A 23074-nucleotide genomic window follows, 5' to 3' on the forward strand; every position below is an offset into this window, starting at 1 on the left:
AAGATTTTTGTGCTGCAACACATGTTAAATATAGTTATCAACTGTTTAGGAAAACTGATCCTGTTGCTGTAGAGACCTTTGTAAACCTTATCAAGGAACAAGAGTGGCAAGATGTTTATAGCGCTGATACAGTAGGCAATAAATATAATGCTTTTCTCAAGACTTTTCTCGTGCTCTTTGAAAGCTGCTTTCCGTTAGAACATTCAAAACAGGGTACTAGCACAAACAGGCAGCCTGGGTGGCTGACTAGAGGGATAAGAATATCTTGTAGAACAAAGTGGCAATTATATCAAAACGTTAGAAACAGTCAAAATCTAAATGCAGCAGCTCATATCAAGCAGTATTGTAAGGTGTTTAAAAACGTTATTAGGAAGGCAAAAAGTATGTGGTATGCAGATAGAATAGCTAAGTCTCAGGATAAAATTAAAACCATATGGTCAGTTGTAAAGGAAGTGGCTGGTCTGCAGAGACAGATCGAGGATATAGAATCAGTGTGTAGTGGGAATGTCCGTATTACTGGTAAGTCGCATATATGTACAGTATTTAATAATCACTTTCTGAATATAGCAGGTGAACTAAATAGAAACCTTGTCCCAACAGGGAATCATATAGCGCTCTTAGAAAAAAGTGTTCCGAGACTGTTACCTGAAATGCTCCTCCATGATACTGACAAGAGGGCGATTGAGTTAATAATTAAATCACTAAAGACCAAGAACTCTCATGGCTATGACGGGGTATCTAGTAGAATACTGAAGTATTGTTCTATGTATGTTAGCCCAGTACTTAGCCATATCTGTAACTTTTCCTTTAGGAGTGGTCGGTTTCCTGACCGATTAAAGTACTCGGTAGTGAAGCCACTTTATAAAAAGCGAGACAGGGATAATGTTGACAATTTTAGACCTATTTCTATGCCATCGGTGTTTGCTAAAGTTATCGAGAAGGTTGTATATACAAGGTTACTGGAGCATTTAAATTCACATAATTTGCTGTCAAATGTACAGTTTGGTTTTAGAAATGGTCTAACAACTGAAAATGCTATATTCTCATTTCTCTGTGAGGATTTGGACGGATTAAATAAAAGGTTGCGAGCGCTAGGTGTTTTCTTTGATTTAACGAAGGCTTTTGACTGTGTTGACCAGAAAATATTACTGCAGAAGTTGGACCATTAAGGAGTAAGGGGAGTAGCTAACAATTGGTTCGCCACTTACTTTAAGAACAGAAAGCAAAAGGTAATTCTCCGCAATATTGACAGTGGTATTGATGTTCAGTCCCAATGGTGCACTGTTAAGTGGGGCGTTCCCCAAGGGTCGGTGCTGGGGCCACTGCTGTATCTTATTTATATAAATGATATGCCTTCTAGTATTACAGGTGATTCAAAAATATTTCTGTTTGCTGACGACACCAGCTTGGTAGTGAAGGATCTTGTGTGTAATATTGAAACAGTATCAAATAATGTAGTTCATGAAATAAGTTGATGGCTTGTGGAAAATAATTTGATGCTAAATGACAGTAAGACTCAGTTTTTACAGTTTCTAACTCATAATTCAACAAGAACCGATATTTTGATCAGACAGAATGGGCATATTATAAGCGAGATGGAACAGTTCAAGTTCCTAGGCGTTCGGATAGATAGTAAGCTGTTGTGGAAAGCCCATGTCCAGGATCTTGTTCAGAAATTAAATGCTTCTTTATTTACCATTAGAACAGAATCTGAAATTAGTGACAGTTCAACACGAAAAGTAGTCTACTTCGCATATTTTCATACGCTTATGTCGTATGGTATTATTATTTTGGGTAATTCTTATGATTCAAAAAGGGTATTTTTGGCTCAAAAACGGGCCATTCGAGCTATATGTGGTGTAAGTTCGAGAATCTCTTGTCGACCCCTATTCAATAGTCTGGGAATTCTGACATTGCCCTCACAGTATATATTTTCTTTAATGTCGTTTGTTGTTAGCAATATTAGACTATTCCGAAGAGATAGCAGCTTTCACACAGTTAATACTAGGCAGAAATCAAATCTGCATGTGGAATGCACTTCCTTGACTCTTGTTCAGAAGGGAGTGCAGTACTCTGCTGCTTCCATTTTCAATAAGCTGCCACAAGAACTCAAAAATCTTAGCAGTAGCCCAAACTCTTTTATGTCTAAACTGAAGAGTTTCTTCATGGCTCACTCCTATTCTGACGAGGAGCTCCTGGAAGAGCTAAAAAATTAAGCAAATTCCAGTGTTACATTGTTGATTTTCTTTCTTTAAACTTACGACTTGTCGCCTGAATATGTTTTTTATATTTCATTTTATCTGTTTCTACTATCGTATTGTAATTTCATCTATTGACTCGTTCCATGACCATGGAGACTTCTCCTTAATTTGGTCCCACGGAACAATGAATAAATAAATAAAAGTAAATAAATAAATAAAGTATGATTATCTGATGAATAGACTGAGTCCCTTACCTTATACGTACTTATATCACAAGCAGAAGATGAAGACATAAACAATGTGAGAATATGTAATGAGTAGTTCATTGTGCAAAGGGAGATGAAAATCTAATAATCAGGGAAGATTGGAATGCGGTTATAGGGGTAGAAGTAAGTATTATGGGAGAATATGAATTTGGTAGAAGGAATGAGAGGGGAGAAAGATTAGCTGAGTTATGCAATAAATTTTAATTAGTAGTAACCACAAGAAGGGGAGATATATTTGAAAAATGCCTGGAGGCAGTAACATATTAATTTTCATCGATTCAGTTATGAAACATCTCTGATGTATGTATGATACAGAAATAATAATTTGGACGTGCTATTTTCACTCAACTTTTTTGTGAGAAACATATGATGCGTCTTCAGATGCTTGAAATTTGTCTTTCTTTCTTCTAGTGTCTCAAAAGTAAGACGTCCATTTTCTTAGTCTTTGATTATTGCCACAAACGACCATAATTTTGATGTATTATGCTATAATTATCATTAGATATACTTGACCTGTATTTGGATAATTGTATTCTATGTTCCAGCTATTCATGTCTGCTGTGAAGCATAAGTTCGGAGATGTGATGACTACGCGCAAATCACTTACTATTACGTGAATAATTACTTCATTTATTTTAGAAGCTCCAGTCCGATGTGTTTTCAATATGAAGTTAAATTTTTTCTTGCTGTGCACTGTGACGTACTTCATCGCATTGTACAGCAATTTCACATGATCGTACATCAGCCATCTTATTGTTATCCAACCGCAAATTCTGCCCCTGCATTCACATCGTCGGAACACAGAAAGGGGCAGAAATATGTGCCGGATAAGTTACAATGAGAGTCTAGTAAGTAGAAGACCGGGATTCGATTCCCAGCCTTGGCACAAATTTTCACTCGCCACTTAAGTCTACAAACATAAAACCATATCTGTATGAGACCACTAACGTCTATGAAATTCTGTCGTTTCATTTGTATAAGTACATGCACCTGCGTTTCAGGCTGGATCCCCCATTAACGTTCGGTGTTGACGTGATTTCAGAACTTGGAGAGCCTATGCAATTCTGTTCGTGTGTAAGGATGAAATTAAAGTAGACTGGGACGGATTGAGACTTTGGACCCAGGAGGAAGACGTGGCAGGATAATCCGAGTAAATGCGAGAACCGCTTTGTCAAGGTGGCCTAGTAGCTAGGGTACCTGCCTAGTAAGCAGGGGTCCCGGGTTCGATTCTCAGCCTTTGTACAAATTTTCACTCGCCGCTTCATTCTCTACACCAAAAAAGGGGTCAGTAAAGTCTCTGAAATTGTGTCGTTGCATTTATTTCACATTGTTATCGGAAAGCTAGGAAAATTAGCTGCCATGGGTCTTGCAGAACAATACGGAATCAATTGCAGATGAGAATGAGATTAATGGGGTAGTAGTAGACTATGTAAGTGTTTCAGCACGCGAAGATGAATTGCAAGCTGAATGCGAAGGTGGTAATAGTAAGGTTAATCCTATTACTAATGCTGTGTAACGCTAACTACGAGTCAGGTACCTGATTCAGATAGTGTTGTATCTGATGTTATACAAGATGATTGAAATGTTCACTAATTCGTCCTCCTAAATTAATGAAGTATCTACTTTACGTAATGAAATGTGTACTGAAAACGAAATTTGTACCTTACGTAATAATGTGTACTAAAAATAAAACGTCCACCTTAGGTAATGAAGTATTCACTTTGCATAATGAGAAGGCAGCACAGAAAAATGAATTATCCGCTGGTATTTCCAGTAAATTGTTAACGGACATGACAAATGAATGTGGTGAGTTGTCCGTGGAGTTTGTGAATGAAATTGCCACTAAATATAATGAGTTTCGTAACGAAGTTTCTACACAAATAGCGATTCTGTCCACAGATATATCAGAATTAACATTACAGTGTAATACACTTACAACTGACGTAGCTAATTTGTCAGTCCATCATACTACTATAAATACTGATGTAGCTGAACTGAAAGATACGAACAAAGATTTTCCTAATAAAATGAAAGGTTTATCTGAAGGGCATAAAATTATTGAAGAATCGGTATGTAAATTAAATCTTAAAGTAGAAAATTTCACTAGTGGCCAGCAGGCTAACGTAATACTACATTTAGATGCACAGCTAGGAAACTTTGAGACAGATTATTCTGAGTGGCTTTCCAGCACAGATAAGTTTTTAAATGAATGTTTAGAATTTTGGACTGCCACGCATAGTTCAGTAGTATGTAAATGACCTTTTTCACAAGGAAACAGTCTAGGTGAGATTGTTCAATCAGAAGTCAGTTAAAGACAATAATAGAGATTTCCCAGAGTGGCGAGAGACTGTCATGTCACACGTTAAAGAAATGCAGCAGGAATTAGCTGAGGTCAAGCAATGTGTGACTAGCTCATCGCCCACTATGGGTGTGATTTCATAATAGGCATCTATCCTATTGGACGTAAACCTACTTAAACAGTGACAGTTTGAAGTTTTCATTCCTGAGAAAAAAGTATGCATCCTGAAATACACAACCTGTTGTATTTATGAAGACTTTTAAGGATACTGGGTACTTATCTGGCTCAATATTATGTAAAAATCATTACCTATTTCTTTCATGCACTGTTTATAATGTATATGTTTTACAGATTTTTTGTTGATATCAGGTAATGCGGCACACTTTCTAAACAAATTAGAAGTATTTTGGATATTTTTGAACCTGCTTAGGGTTATTAAAAAAATTCCAAAGAAATTGATGTAATTTTTTTTTCCAAAATGCTTCCTCAACTTGAGGTACCATTTAATCCAATGATACACATTTGAAGGAGACCAAATTTTTACCAGCTATGCATGTCATGATGGCTGAGGTGTTAGATGTATTTAATTCCACCTATTACATATATTACACGGATAAAAAATATCACATCTTACATTTTAATTTTCATTATTTTTTCCTAATGAAAATGTTATTTTTTCTATAGTTTAGTTGATTCTGCAATAAAGCTTAGTTCTACTACATAAGTATGGACTATTGAAATTAGAGAAAAAATTAGAGCAATGCTTTATGAACTTTAGGATATATTTGTATCTGAATCGTGAAAAATGCAACTTGTGGGAAATTGCAAATGAAGATATGAGTCCACTTTTACTGTGCCTCAGAAGATTCCTGAAGCATAGTCTTCAACCTGCAGCATTTCTTCACTTTCAACCTTCCTCTTGGCATTTCTTTCAGCACTTCCTGCTTCTTTGGTAACTTGAAGAGAGAATCTTTCAACTTCATGCACCCGTTGTCTGTCACATGCAAGCAATTGATCTTCCATATTAGAGCCACATTTTATGCCTAAATTTCTCAGAACTTCCAACCTTCCCATAACTCCATCATTGAAACATATCACTGCATCTAGTACACCAACTTTTAATGTACTTAGTCCTACAAAAACATTCTTGGGTAATCTTTCCCTTATGCAATGGTTGAAACTTTCATTTGTATTCTGAGTGCCCCCAAGAAGACATTACTAAGCGAAACAGAGTCACTCAGGTCTCTAAAAATTGGTTTTATTTCATTCATAAAAGGCTCAGGAAGAGAATGCTTATGATGGTATATTTGACCACTTCCTTTTGCTTTTAGGTGACCACAAACCACACCAAGAATCTGCTCCTTTAGGGCGAAGTCCGTGACAGAGTGGTCATCTGTGAATAACTTACGAAGGCAGGTGGCCCATACAGCTTTTCTCATGGCTGCAACTTCATTCAGAGGTGTAGTTCTTCTAATGGACAGTCCATAATATCTCTGAAGAAGGTCTATTTCAATTTCTGTCAATCTGCTTCGGCCAGACAGAGATTTTCCATCACATAGCAACTTTCCTTTCATTTGTCTTTGTAGCTTCCTCATCCTCTTTTCCACATGTCCACGACACTCCAGTTTCATTACCAAGGTATCACCATAAACACTGAACTCATTAATTTTATTGAAAGCTTTAGAGTCCCCATCGCCTAGGTACTTCGTATATCTAAATTTATAAACGGGCACCGACCTCTGAAATACTTCAAGAGCTCCTTCACACACCATACCTCCACTGTAACCATAATAGTGCTTAGAATACTGATGTTCAATATGTCCTTTAGTGTTACCATGGCAGGTGTGGCAGTACTTAGATAAGCAGTCAACATCAACAACTTTTCCATTCTCCAGAGAAATAGCATTTACAACACCATACAAGGAACGATGTCCTCGACATTGCCATGTCCGATTAAGTGCAACAGCAGTGTCCCTGTATCCACTAATATTTACAGCTTCTTCTACTGCATGTTTCATAGATGCTTTAGACACAACCGTCAAGGCACCTAAAAGTATTTTTATGTACTTGCTGAACCTACTGGGAGGAGAAGGAAGGGCCATCAAACCACAAAACGTTTGAGCAGCCTTTTTCCTCTTCCTATTGCACGTGTTGCATACACTAATTTCAAATTCACATCATATGAATTATGCACAATGTTCGAAGTCATTTTCGAGGTAGATTTATTGCAGGATCTACACATAACAACTAATTTTGACGCTAAATCCTTCCTGCTACTTTGTTGTTCAGATATTTCCACACAGCCTACACCATCACATTTCGCCACTTCCTTTATCAAAGAAGACATGATATTCACATCAACAGCAACAAATCCGCTACAAACAGCCTCATTGTTAGTACAAAAATTTGATTCACCAGGCGGCGTTCCATGTAGGAGTTTCTTCCCTGAAGAACTCATACATAGGTTACTTTCAACAATGTGGCTTGCTTTGTTTGTGAACTGGCTACCATGGAATTTCCTTTTATTGAATTTCTTGACGTGTGGCATAGTTCGCATTTATTGCACACTAAAGGATATGTACTTCCACAAATATACATAGCACTTGGGCAACAAACATTCAGTAACAGGTGAACAAACTGCTTTGAAACAAAAGTAAATACTAGCAAAGATAATTATTTACAGACACTAAAAACTGCACTGTTACCAACGTATACAATGTATAATACATATGATAGCTGGAAACAGAAAGTTCACAGTTCTTTTCGAAATAACACTGGTTCCTGTAACAGAAATAAAGGGCGCATGGCTGCATACATGACTATAACTTTGAAATTTGGTGTATATAGGTCACTTTTCATTTGAAGCCCTATAACGTACATATCAATCTAATCAGGAAAGACTACAGAATTTGATAAAGTCATTAAAAATTTCGAGTTTTTCAACATTTATAAGTACCCGGCATCCTTATATAATTCCCAGGTCCTAGACTGACTAACAGGGAACACAGTGTATTACAGCCTTAATATAGGGGAAAGGCGTCCTTTGCGCCACAGCAACGGCTGAGAATTGACAAGATTATGCTTAGTCTGAGTGGACATTTCTAGTAAAATATTGATCTTGCTCTGTTCATGAGAGACTTAGGAGGCAGGTATTATTTAATCCATATTTCTTCAAAAGGAAACAGGACATCCTCTGGAAACATTTCGAAAAGTATATAAACTAAACCAGACGATCTGGTTTCTAACCAGGATGAACTCAGAATTTGAAGGCAAAATTGGCCATGGATATATAGGGTACTCTAGTGCAAGTACGGGAAACTGATCTTCATTATTTTATGTCAGTCATGCATTTTCTTGACCTCATACATTTGAAGAACGACCAATAGCCTCAATAGTAGTGTAGCACAATATTCACCAACGTGGAAGGAATGGTAGCGTCTGCGGGCTTTCAAATAATGAATGAAAAGGTGGTGGCCCTCAAATACGTACCCTCCGACTCTGAGCTGAAATATTAAAAGTTTTGGCTGGTTTCGTTGTCTAGGGGCTGGGATACGTAGTTGCCACGTTACAGGCCAAATACTGCTGAGTCTACAGTATGCGATAAGAATATGCACATGAACCGAATGTTCGAAAGTTTCTATGACTCGACAATTGCGAATTATGAAAGTAACATATAAATTTATAAATGAAAGATTGCAACAAAATAAATCTGCAGGTACTATTTCAACGACTTTAAATATGAGTACAATAATAGAAGTACTTTTGAGGAAGCGGTATATTATCGTTATTATTAGTTAGACGTGTGCAAGAATATGGCCGAGTTGCAGAATGCAGACAGTCGTTGTCAAAAGATGAAAACGTTAATTTCACAGAATCCAGCACACAGACCGCACCAATACTATGTGATACACAATGATTTCTTCTTCTGTAGATGAAGTCGTACTTCTGACACTTAGTGTGTTTGCATTCCTACCGCTTATGAAGATACATTAATCTGGTGTATGCATAATGCTTGGGGTCTCTGTGGAGTATCTAAGTATGCATAGAAAATTAACTTATACTGTTATTTTCCCAGCATGAGAAAGAGAACACCGTAGTTACTAAAAATCTGTCTTGTTTGACGAAAATCGAAACTCACTAACAAATCACGTCACACAGATTTACATTCCATTATATCAACAGAAACACTTCACATAGTCTGCGTGGACATTGCCAGTGCTCTTCCCTCTGGCAGGGGTGGCGTTAGATATATTTTGCCTTATACAATATATTGATCAAGTATGTTAAGTTACCCGCTACAAAGTTAGCAGCAGTGGCTCCTAAAACAAGTAAATAGGAAGTCGTTACATTCCAACCGCTGGCAAAGCTACCCCGCTGTTATCGAATAACGCATCCAACTTTACTTGTCACTGTTGGGAAACATTCCTTCCAGAACATGGTATTAGAAACAGATATTAGTCTCATTCTTTTATCCAGAGAAAAAACCGGTGCGTATGTGTCTTTAGAGTCAAACAGATTCATTAGAATGTACGCACAAAATCACAAAACCAAATGGATCGCGTAATTGGAACTTCTTGAACAAATAATAAACAATCTCCACTTGTATTAAATACAATTTACTGCGGCTGGCCTAATAAATAAATCCGGACAGCATGCAGAGAAGAATGTTCCTGGGAGGTAAAAGGTAAGGAAACTATTAATTCCACACACGCAAAAGGCACACTTATGGACATTAGACTATGATCGGAAGTTACGACAAATACAAAATCACCAAGTAGGAGGCTACATTCCTTTAGGAACACACCCCAAGTCAGCGCTTCTGCAAAAGAAGAATTGTAACTGGCAAATGCCGCGCGTGATTAGCCGAGCGGTCTTGGGCGCCGCAGTCATGGACTGTGCGGCTGATCCTGGCGGATGTCCGAGTCCTCCCACGGCCATGGGTGTGTGTGTTTGTCCTTAGGATAATTTAGTTTAAGTAGTGTGTAAGCTTAGGGACTGAAGACCTTAGCAGTTAATTCCCATAAGATTTCACACACTTTACGTGGCAAATTTGTATGGATGCTGCATCCAGGAAGCTATCTTATGGCTTATCCTGAAAGTCCTCACAGCTTCACTTCCGCCAGTACCTCGTCTTCTATCTTCCAAACTTTACATAAGCTCTCCTGCGAACCTGTGATATATCGCAGGAGAGCTTCTGTAAAGTTTGGAAGGTAGGAGACGAGTTACTGGTAGAAGTGGAGCTGTGAGGACGGAGCGTGAGTCGTGCTCGGGTAGCTCATATGGTAGAGCACTTGCCCGCGAAAGGCAAAGGTCGCGACTCTCGGTCCGGCACACAATTTTAATCTGCCAGGAAGTTTCAACCACAGAAGTTAATGTGGGACATACGACGAACGTATCCGTTAGGACAATGCTGGGAAATTTGGCGGTAATACGCTGTTGCAGAAGGTGACGGGCGCGAGTGCCTTTGCTAACAGCACGACATAGCCTGCAGCGCCTCTCATGGGCTCTTGACCATACCAGATGGACACTAGACGTCAGGGAAACCATGGCCTGGTCAGATGAGTCCCGATTTCAGTTGGTAAGAGCTGATGGAGGGTTCGAGTGTGACTCAGATCCCCCAAAACCATGAAACCAAGCTGTCAACAGTGTAGTGACTGGAAATGGTTGTGGTCGGCTTCTTGGAGACCATCTGCAGCCATTCATGGAGTTCATGTTCCTAAGCAACGATGAAATTTTTATGGGTGACAGTGGGCTACGTCACTGGGCCACAACTGCACGCGTCGGGTTCGGAGAACATTCTGGACAATTCGAGCACATGATTTGGCCACCTAGTTCGCTCGACATGAATCTGCTCAAAATTCTATGGTGTGTGTGCAAAATCCTTCACCGGCAACACTTCCGCAATTATAGACGGCTACAGATGCAGCATGGCTCATTTCACAAGGGGACATCCAATAAGTTGTAAGTCGATGCCACGTCAAATTGCTGCACTACGTTGGGCAAAAGAAGGTCCAGTACGATATTAGGCGGTATCCCATGACTTTTGTCACATGTCTTCCTGTCTTCTGGTCTCTTAGAAGGAAGACGTGCGTATTGTTATGTTTTGTTAATTGCCAAAAATCTCTATAATTCTGGCATATTATGATTTAATCCATGATTATTTGCATGACCACATTTTTTGTTTCAGCCGTTCATTTTCGCCGTGAAGTTCGATGTGTGATGATTATGTGCTATCCAGTTTACTATTGGATAATTACTTCATTTATTTCAGAATCTGCAGTCTTTGTTTCAAATACGAAGTACGATTTTAATTGCTGTGCATTGCAACGTATTTCATCGCATTGTACTGCAATTTCACCCAACTTACTGCAGTACAATCAGTACAACAGCGCATTCTGCGGTTGCATTCATGTCATCGAAACTCAGAAATGGACAGTAATACCCGTTGGATCAGCTACAATTGGAATTGGAAACTTGCTCAAAATGATCTCGTTTTAAAACTACTCGCAGTCATTTCCTAACCCGCTGCTAATCTTGTAGTATATCCCATCATAGAGCAACTAATATTCTGTCTCGACTCTATAATTTATCTTACTACGGAATTGGGTTCAAATGTTTCAGATGTCTCTGAGCACTATGGGATTTAATATCGGAGGTCATCGGTCCCCTAGAACTTAGAACTACTTAAACCTAACTAACCTAAGGACATCAGACATATCCATGACAGAGGAAGGATTCGAACCTGCGACCGTAGTGGTCGCGTGGTTCCAGACGCCTAGAACCGCTACGGAATTTATTAAAAGGTGTGAAAAGATTCAAGTTGGATTACGCCAACGTCAGACAGAAAATCTGAAATCAGAAACTGAATCGCGAGGCGTATCCTGGAGCAGATATAGATTCAAATCACAATTTAGTAATGATAAAGAAAGCACTCTGTCTTTAGGCCACAAGTGGCCCATTGGGACCATCAGACCGCCGTGTCATCCTCAGATGAGGATGCGGATAGGTGGGATGTGTGGTCAGCACACCGCTCTCCCGGTCGTTATGATGGTTTTCTTTGACCGGAGCGGCTACTATTCGGTCGTATAGCTCCTCAATTGGCATCACGAGGCTGAGTGCACCCCGAAAAATGGCAACGGCGCGGGCGGCCAGAATGGTCACCCATCCAAGTGCCGGCCACGCCCGACAGTGCTTAACTTCGGTGATCTGACTCGAACCGGTGTATCCACTACGGCAAGGCCGTTGGCCAGTGATAAAGAGCAAACTGAAATTTAAGATGATTGTACGGAAGAATCAGTGAGGAAGGAAGTGGGATGGTAAAGCACCGAGGAATGATGAGACATGTTTGAAGTTTACTAAAGCTGTGGTTATTGTAATGAAAACACACCGGTGGGTCCTTCAGCTGAAGAGGAATGGACATCTCTAAAGAGAGCTATCATAGAAATTGAAAAGACAAACATATATACTAGGGAGGTAACTGCGAAGAAACTTGGGTAACAGATGATCGTCGAAAGAAAGAACTGCTAAAACGTTCACATAAAGAATAACAACGATATCAATCACTTAGGAATAAAATAAGTAGGAAGTGAAGGAAAGCGAAGGCAAAATGGCTGCAGCGAAAGTCTGAAGAAATCGAAAATAAAATGATATTCGTAAGAACTAGTTCAGCATATAGAAAAATCAAAACAACCTTTGGTGGAATTAAGAGCAAGGGCAGCGACATTAAGTGTACAATAGCAGTTCCACTGTTAAAGGCAGAGGAGGGAAAAGATCGGTGGAATCAGTAAAATGAATGCCTCTGTGAGGAGGAAGAATTGTCTGATGACGTGATAGAAGAAGAGTCGATATGAAAGAGATAGAGGATCATAATTTAAATGAGCTTCCGAAAGCTTGAGATTAAATAAAATAGAAGGGGTACATAAATTCCCATCGGAATATCTAAAACTGGTGGGGGAAATGGCAACAAAACGACTATTGAAGTTGGTTTGTAGAATCTATGAGACTGGCGATATACTATCAGACTTTCGGATAAATGTCATTTATTTAATTCCGAAGATTGAAAGAGCAAATAAGTGCGACGACAATCATCATTGAAGCTGCTGATAAGAATAATCTTCTTCTTCACCTTCACTGAGGATAGCAAGGTCATCAACGAATCTTATTACTGATATCCTTTCATCCTGAATTTTAAACCCACTCTTGAACCTTTCTCTTCTTTCCGTCATAGCTTCTTCGATATAAGATCAAACAGCAGGTGCGAAAGACTACATACCTATCTTACACCTCTTTTAATCCGAGCATTTCGTTCTTGGTCCACTTGGTTCTTGTACATGTTGTGTATTACCCGTCTTTCTCTATAGCTTACTCTCATTTTTCTCAGATTTTTGAACATTTTGTACCATTCTATAGTGTCTAAGGCTTTTTCCACGCCGACTATTCCTATGAACACGTCTTGATTTTTCTTCAGTCTTGTTTCCATTATCAATCGCAACGTCAGAAATGCCTCTATGGTGTCTTTACCTTTCCTAAAGCCAAACTGATCGTCATCTAATACATCTTCAATTTAATTTTCCATTGATCTGTATATTATTCTTGTCTGCAATTTGAATGCATGAGAAATTAAGCTGATAGTGGATAATTCTCGCACTAGTCGGCTCTTGCTATCTTCGGTATTGTGTTCAAGTGGTTCAAATGGCTCTGAGCACTATGGGACTTAACATCTGTGGTCATCAGTCCCCTAGAACTTAGAACTACTTAAACCTAATCCCTTAGGACATCACACACATCCATGCCCGAGGCAGGATTCGAACCTGCGACCGTAGCAGTCGCGCGGTTCCGGACTGAGCGCCTAGTACCGCTAGACCACCGCGGCCGGCGGTATTGTGTGGACGATGTTTTCCCGAAAGGCTGATGGTATATCGTCAGTCTCATGTGCTACACATCGTCGTGAATAGTTCTTTTGCTGTCACTTGTCCCAATTAGAAATTCCGATGGAATTTTATCTATCCCTTCTACGTTCTTTAATCTTAAGTCGTCCAAAGCTCTTTTAAAATCTAATACTCTTTTCTCTATCTCTTCCCTGTTTCTGCTTCTATTATGTCCTCAGACAAATCCATCACCTCACAGAAGTCTTCAATGTACTCTTTCTACCTATATGCTCTCTCCGCTGTATTTAACAGCAGAACACGCAATTAGCTTTTAGTATTATCGCCCTTGCTTTCAATTTCACCAAAGGTCGTTTTGACTTTTCTATGTGCAGAGTGAGTCCCTCCGACGATAATTTCTTTCCGATTTCTTCACATTTTTCATGCAGCCATTTTAGCTTATTTCCCATGCACGTGCTATTTATTTCGTTCCTAGGTAACTTGTATTTCTATATTCCTGAATTTCCCGGCAAATTTTTGTAATTTCGTCTTTCATCGATCAACTCAAGTATTTCTTCTTTTATTCATGTTTTCTTCGCAGCTGCCTCCTTTGTACCTATTTTTTTCTAAAACTTCTGTGATTGCCCGTTTCATCTGAACTGCCTACTGAGGTGTTCATTATCGCAGGATCTATAGTCTCAGATAACTTCAAGCTTATCTCTTCATTCCTTAGTACTTCTGTATACCACTTTTTTGTGTATTGATTCTTCCTGACTAGTCTCTTAAACTTCAGCTCACTCTTCATCATTACTAAATTGTGACCTGACTCTATATCCACTTCTGAGTACGCCTTACAATCCAATATCTGATTTCGGAATCTCTGTCTAACCCTGATGTAATCTAATAGGAATCTTCACGTATCTCCAGGCCTTTTCCAAATGCACCTATTCCTCTCGTGATTCTTGAACATTTTCGCTATTAGTGACTGATATCTTTGCAGAACTCAATTAGTCTTTCTCCTCTCTCGTTCCTGCTGCCAAGCCCAAATTCTCCAGAAACCCTTTATTCTACTCCATCCCCTAAAACCGCCTTTCAATACCCCATGACTATTATATTTTTATTTCCCTTTAAGTACTGAATTACCCGTTAATTATCTCCTATATTTTCTCTATCTCTTAATCTTCTGCTTGCGAAGTCGACAAGTATACCTGAACCATCGTTGTCGGTATTGGTTTTGCTGTGTATTCTGATGAGAACAACCCCATCACTGAACTGTTCACAGTAGCTCTCTACCCCATCATCCCATTCTCATTGAATCCTACTCCCGTTGCACTGTTTCTGCTGCTCTTGGTATTACCCTTTAATTGTCCAGAAATCCTTGTATCCTAACCACTTCATTGAACCCCACTAGATCTAGACTGGGCGCTAGCATCTCCCTTTTCAGATTTTCTAGCTTCCCTGCCACGTTAAAAATTCTGACAATCGACGCTCCAATTCGTAGAACGTTATGCTTTTGCAGGTTATTCAATATTTTTCTCATGGTAACCTCCCTCTTGGCATTGCCTTCCCATAGATGCGAATGAGGGACCAGTCGCGAGCCTTTTCCCAACGGAGAGATCGTCGTGACACTTTCTCAATTACAGGCCACATGTCCTGTGGATACACATTACGTGAAATTGGCCGTAATATTGATGATTTATTGATAGCAAAATCGATTTTCAATCACATAGTGATCATCTTCAGTGCTGTGGTTTACAAATTAATCTCTTAGGCACTGGTATCAAGTTATTATCAGTAACCAGAGCTAAGAAACAGGACATGAGCTGAAAAGGCAGCCTTAACGGATCGAGCTACATCCGCGATTGTTCCTTATGCCTGTGCCAGTTTGCTTCGTAACCACGACAGTTCCAGCTATGTTGCAGCGTGTCAACTTCCGGACAGCGACTACAGTGAACCGCGACACTAAGTCCAATACGAATCAGGTGCTCATTGGTGGATAACAGACCGTGTGCCACTTGATATCACGTGGATGCCACCTCCATTGGTAGAACAGAAAGGCTAAGATGAAACAGTATTGTTTTTCAGAAGTTTAACGTGATGCCCGTTCAACCGGCGACGCACAGCCAATCCCTCTCCTGCGCCTTAACAAAAATGTGGTTGTGAGATACTCTCTGTAAAATATCATCCCCTAAATAACTGACAGCAATGTAAAATTCACAGACTTGCTTTAACCGGAAATTCGCTCGACCAACATCGACAGACGGATGAAGACTGCCCGTCCGCAGACAGTAAAATAACCGAGACGGGATTGTGTGTATTGCGTGAGAGATAGTCAGCACAGTGCGTCGAACAATAACACAGGCACTTTCCTTTGAATATCGGAAAGTCCCAAACTGCCGAGAGAACGCGCAACCACCTCGTATCTAATATAAAAATGTGATACTTCCGTAAAAAACGACTAGACAGCTGTTTTAATCTCCTAGTCAGCTCGGTGTAAAGGGAGAAGATCTGAACGATGTAGACGTAGGTATTCAGACTCCTAATTTTCTGAAGCAGCTTCACAGAATGTCGTTCATGTTCCACAATTGTACTTTCTATGTTACCAGTAACCGACTTCCTATTAAATGTAGCCATCTGAAAGGAGAATGATCAATTATGACTCTTAAAGATTACGCCTATCGATCACCGTCGACCCATTATAAAACCTCCGTAATTTCATCAGTCGACATTTACCTTCGTTGACGTGGGCACCAGATACAAAGACAGAAGGCAAAAGTTATCCAACCTAGCCTTCAGAATTGGAATCTCAGCAGGAGAACGGGGTAACACCATCACACCGTCCGCGTATACGCGTGTCCATACTTGTAACTCAGCGACGATTTTTCGGAAGAGGAACTCAAGTGATAGAACAAACAACGACATCGAAAGTGGACTTCTTTTAGGAAAACACCTATGGAAGATAATTGGGGTGTTAGTTGGCCATTGACAGCCACTGAAGCTCGGATACCCGTAAAAAGAGAAGACCCTGCGAGCGTCAGTTGTGAACCCAACGGCAGCCAGTACTTGAAACGGCAGGCCGTGAGTGACATAGTTGAACGGCTTTTCAAAATCTAAGAATGCCAGAGCACCAGGAACAGAAGTAACAGCGGCCGCCGATGACATCACGAGATCCAGCTGCTGGGCTCAGAGTAGCACGATCAGGAATACAAATTTGATGGTTAGCAACAAGTTTCCCAGCAACGCAGGCAGCCGGCTGTTCACCTCCCTCGCCAGTCTTATAACCAAAATTTAATAAGGTAATGGGACGCAATTTATCAATTGCTGCCTGATAAGAACTTTTAGGAACTAACACAAATTAACGACTTTAAACGCGTCGGGCAGAAACCTCCCTCAACACTTGGTTCAAAGGCAATATAAAAGTAATACACAACAAAGGCCAAAACCGCTCATCGAACTCCTTAGGCGACCTGGCAGTGTGGTCTGAAGCAGCGTCACATTGACAAGCATCTAGGGTAGCTGACAGTCTGCGATCCAGACATATCGACAGGAACGTGTACCTCATACAGCCCAACAATGAACTGATGTAGAGCACGCGATATATCCTTTTGTGCCATCACAACGTTCCCGTTCTCGGTCTTGAGAGACGTGATACACGACGTTCACAACGGGTATAATGTCGAGTCAGATAATACAGAGAAGTCAATTAATCCATTACCATGGATTGTCGTTTGAATTGCATTTTTAACCGTTCCACTTGGCGCTGCTTCAACTGTACAGTTGCGTCTTTACATATATGACATCTGCAATTCGCAGCGGAGACTGATGGGCACTTTCAAAAAGTTGATGTAAGAGAGAGTAGTAAATTTCTTGGATCCGCCGAAATTTTCCGCTCTATCAGCTCGGAATCGTATCAACGTTTGTCAGAGTTACGCTTTACCATTTCAACCCACCATTCCAAAATGGAGACATATCGCACAGTTTAACGATCCCACACTTCCCGGATCACTTCATTGAGAGAGGGATCCTCCAAATGAGCCACTTTCAGCATCCGAGACGATCGAAACACTTTCATCGATTGTCGCGTGTGATTAAGAAAGTCACTGCACAATGGTCCGTGGCAGGGATGGCCTAGGAAACTAAAATGCTATCACGCATCCAATCTGATAAGTAAAATCCGTCAAGTCTACGGCTTGAATTAGCAGCAAAAGAGAAAAATTTGACAAGAGCGGATATTTATAGAAGCAAACATCTAACAGTTTCAAGGAACGAACTAAATCTTGCAATTCCCGACAGAAATTAAAATTAGAAGACCGATCTACAGGGCGCACCACACAGTTAAAATCATCACCTATCAAAATACTCTGTAGACTTTGCTGTAACATATAAATCACCTTTTCTTTGTATAATGGAGAACGGTTCAAAGTGGTTACTGTACCGGTCGCTAAAGGAGAATTAAGGCCAGGTGAAGAAAAGTACATCCTATTTCTCAGTCATTATCAAGAATTTCAGTACTATCAATGGGAATGCCTCCATTACAAAGCTAGGCAATCTTTGTGGAACATTCAGGAGCCACATTAAACACAAGGCAAAAACCAGGGAGAGAAGAGAGAGTAAATTGCACTTCTTGTAGGATTACGACATCAGCACGGGAATCGTAGATAAAATGACGCTACCAAGCGAGCAGCATGTCCGATTCCATCCTGTTAACATTCAAAACAGAATTGTCTAAGCCTACATGATTGAGCAACGAGAAACCAAATTTGATTTGGAGACCAACTGAGTTACGTCATCAGAGTGTAACAAGATGCACTGACGAGTCCAGAGACGAATCAGAAGGGGAGGGAGGGGGCGAAATTGCACCTCCTCTGTGGAATCTTGTCTCATCATTTTTCGAGCCAATGGGGCTCAGTTTGGAAGCGTCCTTTCCAAGGTCTACGAGGCAATGCAGCATCTGCAGTGGGGGGATGTAGGCGGTTCTTGAACATTAACTAACAAGGAGCCTCAGAAGCCTATTCCGCAGGATGGGATCCTTGCAATTCAGATCGACGCGCAAGAGAGAGGTCAGGCATCGCAACATCTGAGTCAACAAGTAGAATTTCATGGCCATCAATCGCCTCAGGAACAACAACGTCACCTGAGTGGGGTACATCAAGGGAAGAAGTAGTTTTAGGATTGCCTCAATTTGCTTCTGCTGAAACATTGGACCATCAGAAAGCTCAATGACCTCCCAACCCTTGGGCGGTTCCAGAGGAGTTATCACAAACGCGGGAGGAATACTAGGATTAACTCTAGACTCCTGAGCAACTGTTTTCACACCATCGACCGTTTCAGGAACGCACGACTCAGCACTACAAGATCATCAGCCGACGAAAGTTAGGTCAGGGAGGGATGGGTGAGGATCAGACATATGCGACTTCTCATCATCCTGCGTACAACGTCTCTTACATTGCGCTGCGGACACTGCCGGCTTGGCAGGAACAATTTCAGCACCGTGCTGCTATGGTAAAAGCGGAAACTCGGAAGCAGTAAACTGGGTGCCCCTCTGTTGTTCCATTGCACCCGGGGAAGGCATGGCACCAATCTCGTGAGCTGTACAGACGAGATCAGCTAACGTCAATTTTCGATGCTGTTCGTATGAAGACTTGAATACAAATAGCCTCCGCGGGCAGTTAGATCTAAGGTTGCCACTTTCATTGCAGAGAAAACACGCCCGCACTTGTCCACTATACGTTATATGAACGCAGTACCCACTGACCTGTAGATAGGAAGGAATGTTACGTATGATTACCATCTCCACCAAACGGATTCACCGCTGTTGAGTGGACCGGCGTTCACATCGCCATAAGGGAGCAATGCCTCTTTAAGTAAACAGTCGTCGGCTTCCAGCGCCAGGGCGAACATTCGGACATTGATATTACCAGTTTCCGAGGTAGCAAGGACCACCATATTCGGGGAACCATCACGATGCTTAAAGGGAATTTTAGAATCATGACGCAAAAGCACCCTATGTAGTTCTTGCAGTGGATCCAAAAACTTTACGAAAAAGACGTAGTTATGAGATTAAAAATAGGCAGTATGAACATGATCAGATGTTACACGAACTGCTTCAACGAGTCAACCACGTAGTTCCAAGCATCCGGGCTGCACGGAACGCGTGGAATTGTCGAAACTAAAGCTGACTATAATTTTTACTGGAACACGCTTGGAATTATGGCGGACATTATGAGCCGACTACGCCGCCACCAACTCACACACACAATAACTAACGCTACGGATCAAATGGCTATATGACACAGACGAAGACAGAAATAAGGCTGAGGAAAAGCTGTCCAGTCACGTGCGAAGCTGCGGTGAGGCGGTAAACTAACAGCCTTTCCTCTCAGCTCTCGAGGCAGTGTTGTTTAAGTTTAAACCGTAGGCTGACGTACCCTACACGTTGTGGTTAACCCTCACATCAGGTTTTAAAAATGTCTAGCGACGCACTGTCTCTGCGTAGTTGTTTGATAATTCTGCTCTTAGCAAACACAACATCACGATATCTCTTAAGTATGTAATACTGCTTGGCACAACTAACTATATACACACGACGGACATAGAATAACTCTGTGTGTCTGAGTTGCAAGGAACGGCGACATGCTGCGACTAATATCTATAAGAGTATCAAGTCCCCTAAGCTCATCAGGACTACAATAACTGCTGTGTATGTCGGCGACCGTATACAAACATGCCTGCTCTCGACTTGTGGCCAATCGTCTACCGGCAGATGGCCAGCATCGTCAACATTCGTGGCTCCACTGACACACAGTCCTCCTTCTCATTCTCTGTACCAGCAGACAAAGACAAATGCTTCCCCCACCAGAGAGTAATTCCATGCTAGCCGGTGGCAAACCACAGGAAATCGTGCTAACCTAGGAAGCATAGCCAACATAGGCACAATGGTATTGGTACAATACCTCCTCCTCTTGTCATTTTTGAATACTGTATTCGCTATTTCTAACTGAAATTCAGTGTAGTACTCAATTAGTCTTTCTCCTCTGCATTTTTTCTATCGAGCCCATTTTATTACGTAACTATCTTCTGTTCCTTCCATTTCTACAAAGTTCCCATACTGAATGACACCTTCAGTATTCTCATATCCTTTCTCTACTACTTTAAAAAAATATACAATCTGTTATAGATAAATGTACCAAGAGCGATAAACTGACTATCAGTGTAGAGTTAAATGCTCACGTAGACAAAATAACAGTTTCAAATATTGTGTAAATTTTCGTAGTAGTAACATTAAATGAAAGTGGAGAGGAACTTGGTTCACTTACAACGTTCAATCAGTTGAAATAAACAGATGCTTACTTTCGCAAAACATATATTCATATTAAGAGCTGCTTTAAGCTGTAACGGTGTATTTTGTTAGAGATGATCGATTTCGGTCTAGGATCAGACCATCATCGGGTCCAAAATCCATCTGAGTTACGCATTTGTGTAATTGGAGTAATAGTCATAAGGTGAATATTGTTCCAGTATTGATATTGGCTGCGAACATATGTAACGTTATGCTCATTTAAACCGAGTGTTCAGTGCATGAGTATACCTCACGAAAACGTCTGTGCAGTGTGTATTGCATAACGCAGCTCTTAAAATTCAATACAGCTGTGCAACACCATCTCCATAAGGCATTCATAAGTTCAGATGTAGTCGAGGCTATAGATCATTAACATATTATGTAACAGTTAATAATAAGTTCCATGGTGTAGGATGTCACAGTAAACATAGGCAATGATATGCAGTGAGGTGACAAAAGTCATGTGACACCATTTGAATAGATGGCGGTAGTATCGCGTACAAAGCTATAAAAGGGCAACGTGTTGGCGGAGCTGTCTGTCATTTGCACTGAGGTGATGTGAAAAGGTTTCCGACGTTATTACGGCCGCTTGTTGGCGTTTAACAGACTTTGGACCGGAATGGTAGTTGGAGCTAGACCAGCTATACACGTGGGACGTTCCATTTGTACAAAAAATCCATCACCGGAAACACTGACGTAGTTATGTACGGCTATAGAGGTAGGGAAGGTATCCCACGACTTCTGTCACCTCAATGTGTATTCGAACCACTGTGTCATAATTTCAAAAATTAAAATAATCATAACACGGAGGACGAAAAATCCAAAACGCAAATTAAAAAAAATGAAGAAGCCTATAAGGTGTACCTCCTACAAGAAGAAAGTTTAACAACTCTTTATGAACATAGATTTACAGCCTATCAGAAACATCACTGATGAAGCTGTAAATAAAGGATGGGAAACATACCACAGGAAATCTATATACCGCAAATGAAGTTTAAGGAAAGAAGATGGAGATAAAAAATAAAAGTGTATGAGAAAAACGGGGAACATAGGAAACTGAGTTACAGAATAAAACATATATATCCCATGAAGTATATAAAGAGAAGAGACCAATCGCCAAGAAAAGAGCCTTAAATGGTCACAACGAAGCATGGTATAGCTTATAAGGGAGGTCGTGCATGATTCACATAGAAGGTAGTTAGTTGGACATAAACTTATTAAGCACATACAGCTAGATTAAAGCTAATAAATGAACATTCATGGATGAAGGATTACAAACAATTATAGTATAATGAGGATATGAATGAAATATTATTCTCGTAAAACAATCACATAATTTACTACCTGACATTTTCTGCACAATTGTAGCTTCACTAGAACGTGCAGTACACCTGACATTATAGACGACCCGTTTTGCATCAACGTATCCACACTTCAATACCTGACCTGCTGCCCAGGGGAAAATAAAAATTAATGACTTGCTCTCGGTACATGGAGGTTCTAACCACTCTAAAAACATAGGACTTGTAATGGCTGTAATTATTAGTCTGCAAATGAAGTAAGTTGTTCAGCACACTGTCCTATGTCATCGATAGAAAAATCTGAACTATATCTCGAATGCCCTGACTACAGGGCCTAATGCTTATAAGTGCAGATATTTTTATATGTGGTACCTTAATATGGACACAGATGGATGTGATGATTGTTTTTTCTCTGCATCGAACAGTCTTCACACAAACACATCACAAACTTTATAACCTGATGTTTTCTGCACAGTCTTACTGCACCACTAATTGTAGGTAGTCTACATATATCAGTACAGACTAACCATTTTGCTGCCATGTGTCTACACTTCAACACCTGACCTGCTGGCAATGCGAAAATGAGCACTAAAGGGTTGCTCTTGCCACATGTGCTGGGAGGTACTAATCAATCTAAAAACATACGACTTGTAATAGCTGTATCTATTTCTCTGCAAATGACGTAAATATTGACGTGATTCTACTCGATATAGTGTCCTCAGTCACCAAAAGAAATATCTGCACTTATAACCATTACAACTGGTATATTGACGACATTTTAAACAGATGAAAATTAAATTACCA

Source organism: Schistocerca piceifrons, chromosome 4 (assembly GCF_021461385.2).
Source record: "Schistocerca piceifrons isolate TAMUIC-IGC-003096 chromosome 4, iqSchPice1.1, whole genome shotgun sequence".
Taxonomy (NCBI): Eukaryota; Metazoa; Arthropoda; class Insecta; order Orthoptera; family Acrididae; genus Schistocerca; species Schistocerca piceifrons.